This window comes from Hypanus sabinus, chromosome 5 (assembly GCF_030144855.1).
Source record: "Hypanus sabinus isolate sHypSab1 chromosome 5, sHypSab1.hap1, whole genome shotgun sequence".
Lineage (NCBI taxonomy): Eukaryota > Metazoa > Chordata > Chondrichthyes > Myliobatiformes > Dasyatidae > Hypanus > Hypanus sabinus.
The window spans coordinates 65,184,587-65,202,374 of NC_082710.1; the positions used below are offsets into that span (position 1 = coordinate 65,184,587).

The 17,788-nt window shown below is 49.9% G+C and overlaps 1 protein-coding gene across 2 annotated transcripts in view; it reads right to left on the reverse strand.

Moving 5' to 3' along the window:
- pax5 (paired box 5) overlaps positions 1–17,788 on the reverse strand; it is a 507,795-nt gene that overhangs the window by 433,976 nt on the left and 56,031 nt on the right. The window lies entirely within an intron of this gene.

The following is a 17,788-nucleotide window of genomic DNA, read 5'->3' on the forward strand; positions in this document are numbered from 1 at the left end:
TGAAACAACAATCAGGGAGAGCAGAGAGTGAAACAACAATCAGAGAGAGAGCGAGTGGAACAACAATCGGGGAGAGCAGAGAGTGGAACAACAATCAGGGAGAGAGAGTGGAACAACAATCAGGGAGAGCAGAAAGTGGAACAACAATCAGGGAGAGAGAGAGTGGAACAACAATTGGGGAGATAGACAGTGGAACAACAATCAGGGAGAGCAGAGAGTCAAACAACAATCGGGGGAGCAGAGAGTGGAACAACAATCCGGGAGAGAGAGAGTGGAACAACAATCGGGGAGAGCAGAGAGTGGAACAACAATCAGGGAGAGAGTGTGGAACAACAATCGGGGAGAGCAGAGAGTGGAACAACAATCGGGGAGAGAGACAGTGGAACAACAATCAGGGAGTGGAGAGAGTGGAACGACAATCAGGGAGAGCAGAGAGTGAAACAACAATCAGGGAGAACCAACAGTGGAACAACATTCGGGGAGAGAGAGAGTGGAACAACAATCGGGGAGAGAGAATGGAACAACAATCGGGGAGAGCAGAAAGTGGAACAACAATCAGGGAGAGAGAGAGTGGAACAACAATTGGGGAGATAGACAGTGGAACAACAATCGGGGAGAGCAGAGAGTCAAACAACAATCGGGGGAGCAGAGAGTGGAACAACAATCCGGGAGAGAGAGAGTGGAACAACAATCGGGGAGAGCAGAGAGTGGAACAACAATCAGGGAGAGAGAGTGGAACAACAATTGGGGAGATAGACAGTGGAACAACAATTGGGGAGAGCAGAGAGTCAAACAACAATCGGGGGAGCAGACAGTGGAACAACAATCCGGGAGAGAGAGAGTGGAACAACAATCGGGGAGAGCAGAGAGTGGAACAACAATCAGGGAGAGAGAGTGGAACAACAATCGGGGAGAGCAGAGAGTGGAACAACAATCGGGGAGAGAGAGAGTGGAACAACAATCAGGGAGAGCAGACAGTGGAACAACAATCCGGGAGAGAGAGAGTGGAACAACAATCAGGGAGTGGAGAGAGTGGAACAACAATCAGTGAGAGCAGAGAGTGGAACAACAATCGGGGAGAGTAGAGAGTGGAACAACAATCAGGCAGAGAGAGAGTGGAACAACAATCTGGGAGAGCAGAGAGTGGAACAACAATCAGGGAGAGCAGAGAGTGGAACAACAATCAGGGAGAGCAGACAGTGGAACAACAATCAGGGATAGAGAGAGTGGAACATCAGTCGCGGAGAGGACAGAGTGGAACAACAATCGGGGAGAGCAGACAGTGGAACAACAATCGGGGAGAGCAGAGAGTGAAATAAAAATGAGGGAGAGCAGACAGTGGAACAACAATCAGGGAGAGAGAGAGTGAAACAACAATCGGGGAGAGTAGAGAGTGGAACAACAATCAGGGAGAGCAGAGAGTGGAACAGCAATCAGGGAGAGAGAGAGTGGAACAACATTCGAGGTGAGCAGAGAGTGGAACAACAATCGGGGAGAGCAGAGAGTGAAACAACAATCGGGGAGAGCAAAGAGTGGAACAACAATCAGGGAGAGAGAGAGTGGAACAACAATTGGGGAGATAGACAGTGGAACAACAATCGGGGAGAGCAGAGAGTCAAACAACAATCGGGGGAGCAGACAGTGGAACAACAATCCGGGAGAGAGAGAGTGGAACAACAATCGGGGAGAGCAGAGAGTAGAACAACAATCAGGGAGAGAGAGTGGAACAACAATCGGGGAGAGCAGAGAGTGGAACAACAATCGGGGAGAGAGAGAGTGGAACAACAATCAGGGAGAGCAGACAGTGGAACAACAATCGGGGAGAGTAGACAGTGGAACAACAATCAGGGATAGAGAGAGTGGAACATCGATCGCGGAGAGGACAGAATGGAACAACAATCGGGGCGAGCAGACAGTGGAACAGCAATCGGGGAGAGCAGAGAGGGAAATAACAATGAGGGAGAGCAGACAGTGGAACAACAATCAGGGAGAGAGACAGTGAAACAACAATCGGGGAGAGTAGAGAGTGGAACAACAATCAGGGAGAGCAGAGAGTGGAACAGCAATCAGGGAGAGAGAGAGTGGAACAACATTCGGGGTGAGCAGAGAGTGGAACAACAATCGGGGAGAGCAGAGAGTGAAACAACAATCGGGGAGAGCAAAGAGTGGAACAACAATCAGGGAGAGCAGAGAGTGGAACAACAATCGGGGAGAGCAGAGAGTGCAACAACAATCAGGGAGAACAGAGAGTGAAACAACAATCAGGGAGAGCAGTCAGTGGATCAACAATCAGGGAGAGAGAGAGTGGAACAACAATCGGGGAGAGCAGAGAGTGTAACAACAATCAGGGAGAGCAAACAGTGGAACAACATTCGGGGAGAGAGAGAGTGGAACAACAATCGGGGAGAGCAGAGAGAGAAACAACAATCAGGGACAGCAGAGAGTGAAACAACAATCAGGGAGGGTGAGTGTGTAACAACAATCGGGGAGAGAGAGAGTGGAACAACAGTCAGGGAGAGCAGAGAGTGGAACAACAATCGGGAAAGAGAGAGAGTGCAACAACAATAGGGGAGAGAGAGAGTGGAACAACAATCCGGGAGAGAGAGAGTGGAACAACAATCGGGGAGAGCAGAGAGTCGAACAACAATCAGGGAGAGAGAGAGTGGAACAACAATCAGGGAGAGCAGAGAGTGGAACAGCAATCAGGGAGAGAGAGAGTGGAAGAACAATCGGGGAGAGCAGAGAGTGAAACAACAATCAGCGAGAGCAGAGAGTGAAACAACAATCAGGGAGAGAGAGAGTGGAACAACAATCGGGGAGAGCAGAGAGTGAAACAACAATCAGGGAGAGCAGAGACTGAAACAACAATCAGAGAGAGAGAGAGTGGAACAACAATCGGGGAGAGCAGAGAGTGGAACAACAATCAGGGAGAGAGAGTGGAACAACAATTGGGGAGATAGACAGTGGAACAACAATCAGGGAGAGCAGAGAGTCAAACAACAATCGGGGGAGCAGAGAGTGGAACAACAATCCGGGAGAGAGAGAGTGGAACAACAATCGGGGAGAGCAGAGAGTGGAACAACAATCAGGGAGAGAGTGTGGAACAACAATCGGGGAGAGCAGAGAGTGGAACAACAATCGGGGAGAGAGAGAGTGGAACAACAATCAGGGAGTGGAGAGAGTGGAACGACAATCAGGGAGAGCAGAGAGTGAAACAACAATCAGGGAGAACAAACAGTGGAACAACATTCGGGGAGAGAGAGAGTGGAACAACAATCGGGGAGAGAGAGTGGAACAACAATCGGGGAGAGCAGAAAGTGGAACAACAATCAGGGAGAGAGAGAGTGGAACAACAATTGGGGAGATAGACAGTGGAACAACAATCGGGGAGAGCAGAGAGTCAAACAACAATCGGGGGAGCAGAGAGTGGAACAACAATCCGGGAGAGAGAGAGTGGAACAACAATCGGGGAGAGCAGAGAGTGGAACAACAATCAGGGAGAGAGAGTGGAACAACAATTGGGGAGATAGACAGTGGAACAACAATTGGGGAGAGCAGAGAGTCAAACAACAATCGGGGGAGCAGACAGTGGAACAACAATCCGGGAGAGAGAGAGTGGAACAACAATCGGGGAGAGCAGAGAGTGGAACAACAATCAGGGAGAGAGAGTGGAACAACAATCGGGGAGAGCAGAGAGTGGAACAACAATCCGGGAGAGAGAGAGTGGAACAACAATCAGGGAGTGGAGAGAGTGGAACAACAATCAGTGAGAGCAGAGAGTGGAACAACAATCGGGGAGAGTAGAGAGTGGAACAACAATCAGGCAGAGAGAGAGTGGAACAACAATCTGGGAGAGCAGAGAGTGGAACAACAATCAGGGAGAGCAGAGAGTGGAACAACAATCAGGGAGAGCAGACAATGGAACAACAATCAGGGATAGAGAGAGTGGAACATCAGTCGCGGAGAGGACAGAGTGGAACAACAATCGGGGAGAGCAGACAGTGGAACAACAATCGGGGAGAGCAGAGAGTGAAATAACAATGAGGGAGAGCAGACAGTGGAACAACAATCAGGGAGAGAGAGAGTGAAACAACAATCGGGGAGAGTAGAGAGTGGAACAACAATCAGGGAGAGCAGAGAGTGGAACAGCAATCAGGGAGAGAGAGAGTGGAACAACATTCGGGGTGAGCAGAGAGTGGAACAACAATCGGGGAGAGCAGAGAGTGAAACAACAATCGGGGAGAGCAAAGAGTGGAACAACAATCAGGGAGAGAGAGAGTGGAACAACAATTGGGGAGATAGACAGTGGAACAACAATCGGGGAGAGCAGAGAGTCAAACAACAATCGGGGGAGCAGACAGTGGAACAACAATCCGGGAGAGAGAGAGTGGAACAACAATCGGGGAGAGCAGAGAGTAGAACAACAATCAGGGAGAGAGAGTGGAACAACAATCGGGGAGAGCAGAGAGTGGAACAACAATCGGGGAGAGAGAGAGTGGAACAACAATCAGGGAGAGCAGACAGTGGAACAACAATCCGGGAGAGAGAGAGTGGAACAACAATCAGGGAGTGGAGAGAGTGGAACAACAATCAGTGAGAGCAGAGAGTGAAATAACAATGAGGGAGAGCAGACAGTGGAACAACAATCAGGGAGAGAGAGAGTGAAACAACAATCGGGGAGAGTAGAGAGTGGAACAACAATCAGGGAGATCAGAGAGTGGAACAGCAATCAGGGAGAGAGAGAGTGGAACAACATTCGGGGTGAGCAGAGAGTGGAACAACAATCGGGGAGAGCAGAGAGTGAAACAACAATCGGGGAGAGCAAAGAGTGGAACAACAATCAGGGAGAGAGAGAGTGGAACAACAATTGGGGAGATAGACAGTGGAACAACAATCGGGGAGAGCAGAGAGTCAAACAACAATCGGGAGAGCAGACAGTGGAACAACAATCCGGGAGAGAGAGAGTGGAACAACAATCGGGGAGAGCAGAGAGTAGAACAACAATCAGGGAGAGAGAGTGGAACAACAATCGGGGAGAGCAGAGAGTGGAACAACAATCGGGGAGAGAGAGAGTGGAACAACAATCAGGGAGAGCAGACAGTGGAACAACAATCCGGGAGAGAGAGAGTGGAACAACAATCGGGGAGAGTAGAGAGTGGAACAACAATCAGGCAGAGAGAGAGTGGAACAACAATCAGGGAGAGCAGAGAGTGGAACAACAATCAGGGAGAGCAGAGAGTGGAACAACAATCAGGGAGAGCAGACAGTGGAACAACAATCAGGGATAGAGAGAGTGGAACATCAGTCGCGGAGAGGACAGAGTGGAACAACAATCGGGGAGAGCAGACAGTGGAACAACAATCGGGGAGAGCAGAGAGTGAAATAACAATGAGGGAGAGCAGACAGTGGAACAACAATCAGGGAGAGAGAGAGTGAAACAACAATCGGGGAGAGTAGAGAGTGGAACAACAATCAGGGAGAGCAGAGAGTGGAACAGCAATCAGGGAGAGAGAGAGTGGAACAACATTCGGGGTGAGCAGAGAGTGGAACAACAATCAGGGAGAACAGAGGGTGAAACAACAATCAGGGAGAGCAGTCAGTGGATCAACAATCAGGGAGAGAGAGAGTGGAACAACAATCGGGGAGAGTAGAGAGTGAAACAACAATCAGGGAGAGCAAACAGTGGAACAACATTCGGGGAGAGAGAGAGTGGAACAACAATCGGGGAGAGCAGAGAGAGAAACAACAATCAGGGACAGCAGAGAGTGAAACAACAATCAGGGAGGGAGAGAGTGTAACAACAATCGGGGAGAGAGAGAGTGGAACAACAGTCAGGGAGAGCAGAGAGTGGAACAACAATCGGGAAAGAGAGAGAGTGCAACAACAATAGGGGAGAGAGAGAGTGGAACAACAATCCGGGAGAGAGAGAGTGGAACAACAATCGGGGAGAGCAGAGAGTGGAACAACAGTCCGGGAGAGAGAGAGTGGAACAACAATCGGGGAGAGCAGAGAGTCGAACAACAATCAGGGAGAGAGAGAGTGGAACAACAATCAGGGAGAGCAGAGAGTGGAACAGCAATCAGGGAGAGAGAGAGTGGAACAACAATCGGGGAGAGCAGAGAGTGAAACAACAATCAGCGAGAGCAGAGAGTGAAACAACAATCAGGGAGAGAGAGAGTGGAACAACAATCGGGGAGAGCAGAGAGTGAAACAACAATCAGGGAGAGCAGAGAGTGAAACAACAAGCGGAGAGAGACAGATTGGAACAACAATCGGGAAGAGCAGAGAGTGGAACAACAATAAGGGAGAGAGAGAGTGGAACAACAATCGGGAAGAGCAGAGAGTGGAACTACAATCGGGGAGAGAGAGAGTGGAACAACAATCGGGGAGAGAGAAAGTGGAACAACAATCAGGGAGAGCAGTGAGTGAAACAACAATCGGGGAGAGAGAGAGTGGAACAACAATCGGGGAGAGAGAGAGTGCAACAACAATCAGGGAGAGAGAGAGTGGACCAACAATCAGGGAGAGTCGAGAGTGGCACAACAAGCAGGGAGAGAGAGATTAGGACAACAATCGGTAAGAGCAGAGAGTGGAACAACAATAAGGGAGAGAGAGAGTGGAAGAACAATCGGGGATAGCAGAGAGTGAAACAACAATCAGGGAGAGCAGAAAGTGGAACAACAATCAGGGAGAGAGAGAGTGGAACAACTATCGGGGACAGCAGAGAGTGGAACAACCATCGGGGAGAGCAGAGAGTGGCACAACAAGCGGAGAGAGAGAGATTGGAACAACAATCGGGAAGAGCAGAGAGTGGAACAACAATAAGGGAGAGAGAGTGTGGAACAACAATCGGGAAGAGCAGAGAGTGGAACTACAATCGGGGAGAGAGAGAGTGGAACAACAATCGGGGAGAGAGAAAGTGGAACAACAATCGGGGAGAGAGAGAGTGCAACAACAATCAGGGAGAATCGAGAGTGGCACAACAAGCAGGGAGAGAGAGATTAGGACAACAATCGGTAAGAGCAGAGAGTGGAACAACAATAAGGGAGAGAGAGAGTGGAAGAACAATCGGGGAGAGCAGAGAGTGAAACAACAATCAGGGAGAGCAGAGGGTGGAACAGCAATCAGGGAGAGAGAGTGGAACAACATTCGGGGTGAGCAGAGAGTGGAACAACCATCGGGGAGAGCAGAGAGTGAAACAACAATCGGGGAGAGCAAAGAGTGGAACAACAATCAGGGAGAGCAGAGAGTGGAACAACAATCGGGGAGAGCAGAGAGTGGAACAACAATCAGGGAGAACAGAGAGTGAAACAACAATCAGGGAGAGCAGTCAGTGGATCAACAATCAGGGAGAGAGAGAGTGGAACAACAATCGGGGAGAGCAGAGAGTGAAACAACAATCAGGGAGAGCAAACAGTGGAACAACATTCGGGGAGAGAGAGAGTGGAACAACAATCGGGGAGAGCAGAGAGAGAAACAACAATCAGGGACAGCAGAGAGTGAAACAACAATCAGGGAGGGAGAGAGTGTAACAACAATCGGGGAGAGAGAGAGTGGAACAACAGTCAGGGAGAGCAGAGAGTGGAACAACAATCGGGAAAGAGAGAGAGTGCAACAACAATAGGGGAGAGAGAGAGTGGAACAACAATCCGGGAGAGAGAGAGTGGAACAACAATCAGGGAGAGCAGACAGTGGAACAACAATCCGGGAGAGAGAGAGTGGAACAACAATCAGGGAGTGGAGAGAGTGGAACAACAATCAGTGAGAGCAGAGAGTGGAACAACAATCGGGGAGAGTAGACAGTGGAACAACAATCAGGGATAGAGAGAGTGGAACATCAATCGCGGAGAGGACAGAGTGGAACAACAATCGGGGCGAGCAGACAGTGGAACAACAATCGGGGAGAGCAGAGAGGGAAATAACAATGAGGGAGAGCAGACAGTGGAACAACTATCGGGGACAGCAGAGAGTGGAACAACAATCGGGGAGAGCAGAGAGTGGCACAACAAGCGGAGAGAGAGAGATTGGAACAACAATCGGGAAGAGCAGAGAGTGGAACAACAATAAGGGAGAGAGAGAGTGGAACAACAATCGGTAAGAGCAGAGAGTGGAACTACAATCGGGGAGAGAGAGAGTGGAACAACAATCGGGGAGAGAGAAAGTGGAACAACAATCGGGGAGAGAGAGAGTGCAACAACAATCAGGGAGAATCGAGAGTGGCACAACAAGCAGGGAGAGAGAGATTAGGACAACAATCGGTAAGAGTAGAGAGTGGAACAACAATAAGGGAGAGAGAGAGTGGAAGAACAATCGGGGAGAGCAGAGAGTGAAACAACAATCAGGGAGAGCAGAGGGTGGAACAGCAATCAGGGAGAGAGAGAGTGGAACAACATTCGGGGTGAGCAGAGAGTGGAACAACAATCGGGGAGAGCAGAGAGTGAAACAACAATCGGGGAGAGCAGAAAGTGGAACAACAATCAGGGAGATAGAGAGTGGAACAACAATCGGAGAGAGCAGAGCGTCAAACAACAATCGGGGGAGCAGAGAGTGGAACAACAATCAGGGAGAGAGAGTGGAACAACAATCGGGGAGCGAGAGAGTGGAACCACAATCGGGGAGAGAGAGAGTGCAACAACAATCAGGGAGAGAGAGAGTGGAACAACAATCAAGGAGAGAGAGCGGACCAACAATCGGGGAGAGCAGAGAGTGGCACAACAAGCAGGGAGAGAGAGATTAGGACAACAATCGGTAAGAGCAGAGAGTGGAACTACAATCGGGGAGAGAGAGAGTGGAACAACAATCGGGGAGAGAGAAAGTGGAACAACAATCGGGGAGAGAGAGAGTGCAACAACAATCAGGGAGAATCGAGAGTGGCACAACAAGCAGGGAGAGAGAGATTAGGACAACAATCGGTTAGAGCAGAGAGTGGAACAACAATAAGGGAGAGAGAGAGTGGAAGAACAATCGGGGAGAGCAGAGAGTGAAACAACAATCAGGGAGAGCAGAGGGTGGAACAGCAATCAGGGAGAGAGAGAGTGGAACAACATTCGGGGTGAGCAGAGAGTGGAACAACAATCGGGGAGAGCAGAGAGTGAAACAACAATCGGGGAGAGCAAAGAGTGGAACAACAATCAGGGAGAGCAGAGAGTGGAACAACAATCGGGGAGAGCAGAGAGTGGAACAACAATCAGGGAGAACAGAGAGTGAAACAACAATCAGGGAGAGCAGAGAGTGGAACAACAATCGGGGAGAGCAGAGTGTGAAACAGCAATCAGGGAGAGCAAACAGTGGAACAACATTCGGGGAGAGAGAGAGTGGAACAACAATCGGGGAGAGCAGAGAGAGAAACAACAATCAGGGACAGCAGAGAGTGAAACAACAATCAGGGAGGGAGAGAGTGTAACAACAATCGGGGAGAGAGAGAGTGGAACAACAGTCAGGGAGAGCAGAGAGTGGAACAACAATCGGGAAAGAGAGAGAGTGCAACAACAATAGGGGAGAGAGAGAGTGGAACAACAATCCGGGAGAGAGAGAGTGGAACAACAATCGGGGAGAGCAGAGAGTGGAACAACAATCCGGGAGAGAGAGAGTGGAACAACAATCGGGGAGAGCAGAGAGTCGAACAACAATCAGGGAGAAAGAGAGTGGAACAACAATCAGGGAGAGCAGACAGTGGAACAACAATCCGGGAGAGAGAGAGTGGAACAACAATCAGGGAGTGGAGAGAGTGGAACAACAATCAGTGAGAGCAGAGAGTGGAACAACAATCGGGGAGAGTAGACAGTGGAACAACAATCAGGGATAGAGAGAGTGGAACATCAATCGCGGAGAGGACAGAGTGGAACAACAATCGGGGCGAGCAGACAGTGGAACAACAATCGGGGAGAGCAGAGAGGGAAATAACAATGAGGGAGAGCAGACAGTGGAACAACAATCAGGGAGAGAGAGAGTGAAACAACAATCGGGGAGAGTAGAGAGTGGAACAACAATCAGGGAGAGCAGAGAGTGGAACAGCAATCCGGGAGAGAGAGAGTGGAACAACATTCGGGGTGAGCAGAGAGTGGAACAACAATCGGGGAGAGCAGAGAGTGAAACAACAATCGGGGAGAGCAAAGAGTGGAACAACAATCAGGGAGAACAGAGAGTGGAACAACAATCGGGGAGAGCACAGAGTGGAACAACAATCAGGGAGAACAGAGAGTGAAACAACAATCAGGGAGAGCAGTCAGTGGATCAACAATCAGGGAGAGAGAGAGTGGAACAAAAATCGGGGAGAGCAGAGAGTGAAACAACAATCAGGGAGAGCAAACAGTGGAACAACATTCGGGGAGAGAGAGAGTGGAACAACAATCGGGGAGAGCAGAGAGTGGAACAACAATCCGGGAGAGAGAGAGTGGAACAACAATCGGGGAGAGCAGAGAGTCGAACAACAATCAGGGAGAGAGAGAGTGGAACAACAATCAGGGAGAGCAGAGAGTGGAACAGCAATCAGGGAGAGAGAGAGTGGAACAACAATCGGGGAGAGCAGAGAGTGAAACAACAATCAGCGAGAGCAGAGAGTGAAACAACAATCAGGGAGAGAGAGAGTGGAACAACAATCGGGGAGAGCAGAGAGTGAAACAACAATCAGGGAGAGCAGAGAGTGAAACAACAATCAGAGAGAGAGAGAGTGGAACAACAATCGGGGAGAGCAGAGAGTGAAACAACAATCGGGGAGAGCAGAGAGTGAAACAACAATCAGAGAGAGAGAGAGTGGAACAACAATCGGGGAGAGCAGAGAGTGAAACAACAATCGGGGAGAGCAAAGAGTGGAACAACAATCAGGGAGAGAGAGAGTGGAACAACAATCGGGGAGAGAGAGAGTGGAACAACAATCGGGGAGAGAGAGTGGAACAACAATCGGGGAGAGAGAGTGGAACAACAATCGGGGAGAGCAGAGAGTGGCACAACAAGCGGAGAGAGACAGATTGGAACAACAATCGGGAAGAGCAGAGAGTGGAACAACAATAAGGGAGAGAGAGAGTGGAACAACAATCGGGAAGAGCAGAGAGTGGAACTACAATCGGGGAGAGAGAGAGTGGAATAACAATCGGGGAGAGAGAAAGTGGAACAACAATCAGGGAGAGCAGTGAGTGAAACAACAATCGGGGAGAGAGAGAGTGGAACAACAATCGGGGAGAGAGAGAGTGCTACAACAATCAGGGAGAGAGAGAGTGGACCAACAATCAGGGAGAGTCGAGAGTGGCACAACAAGCAGGGAGAGAGAGATTAGGCCAACAATCGGTAAGAGCAGAGAGTGGAACAACAATAAGGGAGAGAGAGAGTGGAAGAACAATCGGGGAGAGCAGAGAGTGAAACAACAATCAGGGAGAGCAGAAAGTGGAACAACAATCAGGGAGAGAGAGAGTGGAACAACTATCGGGGACAGCAGAGAGTGGAACAACAATCGGGGAGAGCAGACAGTGGAACAACAATCAGGGAGAGAGAGAGTGGAACAACAATTGGGGAGATAGAGAGTGGAACAACAATCGGGGAGAGCAGAGCGTCAAACAACAATCGGGGGAGCAGAGAGTGGAACAACAATCAGGGAGAGAGAGTGGAACAACAATCGGGGAGCGAGAGAGTGGAACCACAATCGGGGAGAGAGAGAGTGCAACAACAATCAGGGAGAGAGAGAGTGGAACAACAATCAAGGAGAGAGAGCGGACCAACAATCGGGGAGAGCAGAGAGTGGCACAACAAGCAGGGAGAGAGAGATTAGGACAACAATCGGTAAGAGCAGAGAGTGGAACAACAATAAGGGAGAGAGAGAGTGGAACAACAATCGGGGAGAGCAGAGAGTGAAACAACAATCGGGGAGAGCAGAAAGTGGAACAACAATCAGGGAGAAAGAGAGTGGAACAACAATCGGGGAGAGAGAGTGGAACAACAATCGGGGAGAGCAGAGAGTGGCACAACAAGCGGAGAGAGAGAGATTGGAACAACAATCGGGAAGAGCAGAGAGTGGAACAACAATAAGGGAGAGAGAGAGTGGAACAACAATCGGGAAGAGCAGAGAGTGGAACTACAATCGGGGAGAGAGAGAGTGGAACAACAATCGGGGAGAGAGAAAGTGGAACAACAATCAGGGAGAGCAGAGAGTGAAACAACAATCGGGGAGAGAGAGAGTGGAACAACAATCGGGGAGAGAGAGAGTGCAACAACAATCAGGGAGAGAGAGAGTGGACCAACAATCAGGGAGAGTCGAGAGTGGCAAAACAAGCAGGGAGAGAGAGATTAGGACAACAATCGGTAAGAGCAGAGAGTGGAACAACAATAAGGGAGAGAGAGAGTGGAAGAACAATCGGGGAGAGCAGTGAGTGAAACAACAATCAGGGAGAGCAGAAAGTGGAACAACAATCAGGGAGAGAGAGAGTGGAACAACTATCGGGGACAGCAGAGAGTGGAACAACAATCGGGGAGAGCAGACAGTGGAACAACAATCAGGGAGAGAGAGAGTGGAACAACAATTGGGGAGATAGAGAGTGGAACAACAATCGGGGAGAGCAGAGAGTCAAACAACAATCAGGGGAGCAGAGAGTGGAACATCAATCCGGGAGAGAGAGAGTGGAACAACAATCGGGGAGAGCAGAGAGTGGAACAACAATCAGGGAGAGAGAGTGGAACAACAATCGGGGAGCGAGAGAGTGGAACCACAATCGGGGAGAGAGAGAGTGCAACAACAATCAGGGAGAGAGAGAGTGGAACAACAATCAAGGAGAGAGAGCGGACCAACAATCGGGGAGAGCAGAGAGTGGCACAACAAGCAGGGAGAGAGAGATTAGGACAACAATCGGGGAGAGCAGAGAGTGGAACAACAATCCGGGAGAGAGAGAGTGGAACAACAATCGGGGAGAGCAGAGAGTCGAACAACAATCAGGGAGAAAGAGAGTGGAACAACAATCAGGGAGAGCAGACAGTGGAACAACAATCCGGGAGAGAGAGAGTGGAACAACAATCAGGGAGTGGAGAGAGTGGAACAACAATCAGTGAGAGCAGAGAGTGGAACAACAATCGGGGAGAGTAGACAGTGGAACAACAATCAGGGATAGAGAGAGTGGAACATCAATCGCGGAGAGGACAGAGTGGAACAACAATCGGGGCGAGCAGACAGTGGAACAACAATCGGGGAGAGCAGAGAGGGAAATAACAATGAGGGAGAGCAGACAGTGGAACAACTATCGGGGACAGCAGAGAGTGGAACAACAATCGGGGAGAGCAGAGAGTGGCACAACAAGCGGAGAGAGAGAGATTGGAACAACAATCGGGAAGAGCAGAGAGTGGAACAACAATAAGGGAGAGAGAGAGTGGAACAACAATCGGGAAGAGCAGAGAGTGGAACTACAATCGGGGAGAGAGAGAGTGGAACAACAATCGGGGAGAGAGAAAGTGGAACAACAATTGGGGAGAGAGAGAGTGCAACAACAATCAGGGAGAATCGAGAGTGGCACAACAAGCAGGGAGAGAGAGATTAGGACAACAATCGGTAAGAGCAGAGAGTGGAACAACAATCGGGGAGAGCAGAGAGTGAAACAACAATCGGGGAGAGCAAAGAGTGGAACAACAATCAGGGAGAGCAGAGAGTGGAACAACAATCGGGGAGAGCAGAGAGTGGAACAACAATCAGGGAGAACAGAGAGTGAAACAACAATCAGGGAGAGCAGTCAGTGGATCAACAATCAGGGAGAGAGAGAGTGGAACAACAATCGGGGAGAGCAGAGAGTGAAACAGCAATCAGGGAGAGCAAACAGTGGAACAACATTCGGGGAGAGAGAGAGTGGAACAACAATCGGGGAGAGCAGAGAGAGAAACAACAATCAGGGACAGCAGAGAGTGAAACAACAATCAGGGAGGGAGAGAGTGTAACAACAATCGGGGAGAGAGAGAGTGGAACAACAGTCAGGGAGAGCAGAGAGTGGAACAACAATCGGGAAAGAGAGAGAGTTCAACAACAATAGGGGAGAGAGAGAGTGGAACAACAATCCGGGAGAGAGAGAGTGGAACAACAATCGGGGAGAGCAGAGAGTGGAACAACAATCCGGGAGAGAGAGAGTGGAACAACAATCGGGGAGAGCAGAGAGTCGAACAACAATCAGGGAGAAAGAGAGTGGAACAACAATCAGGGAGAGCAGACAGTGGAACAACAATCCGGGAGAGAGAGAGTGGAACAACAATCAGGGAGTGGAGAGAGTGGAACAACAATCAGTGAGAGCAGAGAGTGGAACAACAATCGGGGAGAGTAGACAGTGGAACAACAATCAGGGATAGAGAGAGTGGAACATCAATCGCGGAGAGGACAGAGTGGAACAACAATCGGGGCGAGCAGACAGTGGAACAACAATCGGGGAGAGCAGAGAGGGAAATAACAATGAGGGAGAGCAGACAGTGGAACAACAATCAGGGAGAGAGAGAGTGAAACAACAATCGGGGAGAGTAGAGAGTGGAACAACAATCAGGGAGAGCAGAGAGTGGAACAGCAATCCGGGAGAGAGAGAGTGGAACAACATTCGGGGTGAGCAGAGAGTGGAACAACAATCGGGGAGAGCAGAGAGTGAAACAACAATCGGGGAGAGCAAAGAGTGGAACAACAATCAGGGAGAGCAGAGAGTGGAACAACAATCGGGGAGAGCACAGAGTGGAACAACAATCAGGGAGAACAGAGAGTGAAACAACAATCAGGGAGAGCAGTCAGTGGATCAACAATCAGGGAGAGAGAGAGTGGAACAAAAATCGGGGAGAGCAGAGAGTGAAACAACAATCAGGGAGAGCAAACAGTGGAACAACATTCGGGGAGAGAGAGAGTGGAACAACAATCGGGGAGAGCAGAGAGTGGAACAACAATCCGGGAGAGAGAGAGTGGAACAACAATCGGGGAGAGCAGAGAGTCGAACAACAATCAGGGAGAGAGAGAGTGGAACAACAATCAGGGAGAGCAGAGAGTGGAACAGCAATCAGGGAGAGAGAGAGTGGAACAACAATCGGGGAGAGCAGAGAGTGAAACAACAATCAGCGAGAGCAGAGAGTGAAACAACAATCAGGGAGAGAGAGAGTGGAACAACAATCGGGGAGAGCAGAGAGTGAAACAACAATCAGGGAGAGCAGAGAGTGAAACAACAATCAGAGAGAGAGAGAGTGGAACAACAATCGGGGAGAGCAGAGAGTGAAACAACAATCGGGGAGAGCAGAGAGTGAAACAACAATCAGAGAGAGAGAGAGTGGAACAACAATCGGGGAGAGCAGAGAGTGAAACAACAATCGGGGAGAGCAAAGAGTGGAACAACAATCAGGGAGAGAGAGAGTGGAACAACAATCGGGGAGAGAGAGAGTGGAACAACAATCGGGGAGAGAGAGTGGAACAACAATCGGGGAGAGAGAGTGGAACAACAATCGGGGAGAGCAGAGAGTGGCACAACAAGCGGAGAGAGACAGATTGGAACAACAATCGGGAAGAGCAGAGAGTGGAACAACAATAAGGGAGAGAGAGAGTGGAACAACAATCGGGAAGAGCAGAGAGTGGAACTACAATCGGGGAGAGAGAGAGTGGAATATCAATCGGGGAGAGAGAAAGTGGAACAACAATCAGGGAGAGCAGTGAGTGAAACAACAATCGGGGAGAGAGAGAGTGGAACAACAATCGGGGAGAGAGAGAGTGCAACAACAATCAGGGAGAGAGAGAGTGGACCAACAATCAGGGAGAGTCGAGAGTGGCACAACAAGCAGGGAGAGAGAGATTAGGACAACAATCGGTAAGAGCAGAGAGTGGAACAACAATAAGGGAGAGAGAGAGTGGAAGAACAATCGGGGAGAGCAGAGAGTGAAACAACAATCAGGGAGAGCAGAAAGTGGAACAACAATCAGGGAGAGAGAGAGTGGAACAACTATCGGGGACAGCAGAGAGTGGAACAACAATCGGGGAGAGCAGACAGTGGAACAACAATCAGGGAGAGAGAGAGTGGAACAACAATTGGGGAGATAGAGAGTGGAACAACAATCGGGGAGAGCAGAGCGTCAAACAACAATCGGGGGAGCAGAGAGTGGAACAACAATCAGGGAGAGAGAGTGGAACAACAATCGGGGAGCGAGAGAGTGGAACCACAATCGGGGAGAGAGAGAGTGCAACAACAATCAGGGAGAGAGAGAGTGGAACAACAATCAAGGAGAGAGAGCGGACCAACAATCGGGGAGAGCAGAGAGTGGCACAACAAGCAGGGAGAGAGAGATTAGGACAACAATCGGTAAGAGCAGAGAGTGGAACAACAATAAGGGAGAGAGAGAGTGGAACAACAATCGGGGAGAGCAGAGAGTGAAACAACAATCGGGGAGAGCAGAAAGTGGAACAACAATCAGGGAGAAAGAGAGTGGAACAACAATCGGGGAGAGAGAGTGGAACAACAATCGGGGAGAGCAGAGAGTGGCACAACAAGCGGAGAGAGAGAGATTGGAACAACAATCGGGAAGAGCAGAGAGTGGAACAACAATAAGGGAGAGAGAGAGTGGAACAACAATCGGGAAGAGCAGAGAGTGGAACTACAATCGGGGAGAGAGAGAGTGGAACAACAATCGGGGAGAGAGAAAGTGGAACAACAATCAGGGAGAGCAGAGAGTGAAACAACAATCGGGGAGAGAGAGAGTGGAACAACAATCGGGGAGAGAGAGAGTGCAACAACAATCAGGGAGAGAGAGAGTGGACCAACAATCAGGGAGAGTCGAGAGTGGCACAACAAGCAGGGAGAGAGAGATTAGGACAACAATCGGTAAGAGCAGAGAGTGGAACAACAATAAGGGAGAGAGAGAGTGGAAGAACAATCGGGGAGAGCAGTGAGTGAAACAACAATCAGGGAGAGCAGAAAGTGGAACAACAATCAGGGAGAGAGAGAGTGGAACAACTATCGGGGACAGCAGAGAGTGGAACAACAATCGGGGAGAGCAGACAGTGGAACAACAATCAGGGAGAGAGAGAGTGGAACAACAATTGGGGAGATAGAGAGTGGAACAACAATCGGGGAGAGCAGAGAGTCAAACAACAATCGGGGGAGCAGAGAGTGGAATAACAATCAGGGAGAGAGAGTGGAGCAACAATCGGGGAGCGAGAGAGTGGAACCACAATCGGGGAGAGAGAGAGTGCAACAACAATCAGGGAGAGAGAGAGTGGAACAACAATCAAGGAGAGAGAGCGGACCAACAATCGGGGAGAGCAGAGAGTGGTACAACAAGCAGGGAGAGAGAGATTAGGACAACAATCGGTAAGAGCAGAGAGTGGAACAACAATAAGGGAGAGAGAGAGTGGAACAACAATCGGGGAGAGCAGAGAGTGAAACAACAATCGGGGAGAGCAGAAAGTGGAACAACAATCAGGGAGAAAGAGAGTGGAACAACAATCGGGGAGAGAGAGTGGAACAACAATCGGGGAGAGCAGAGAGTGAAACAACAATCGGGGAGAGCAGAAAGTGGAACAACAATCAGGGAGAGCAGAGAGTGGAACAACAATCGGGGAGAGCAGAGAGTGGAACAACAATCGGGGAGAGCAGAGAGTGGAACAATAAGCAGGGAGCGAGCGAGTGGTGTAACATTCGGGAGAGGAGAGAGTGGCACAACAAGCGGAGAGAGAGAGATTGGAACAACAATCGGGAAGAGCAGAGAGTGGAACAACAATAAGGGAGAGAGAGAGTGGAACAACAATCGGGAAGAGCAGAGAGTGGAACTACAATCGGGGAGAGAGAGAGTGGAACAACAATCGGGAGAGAGAAAG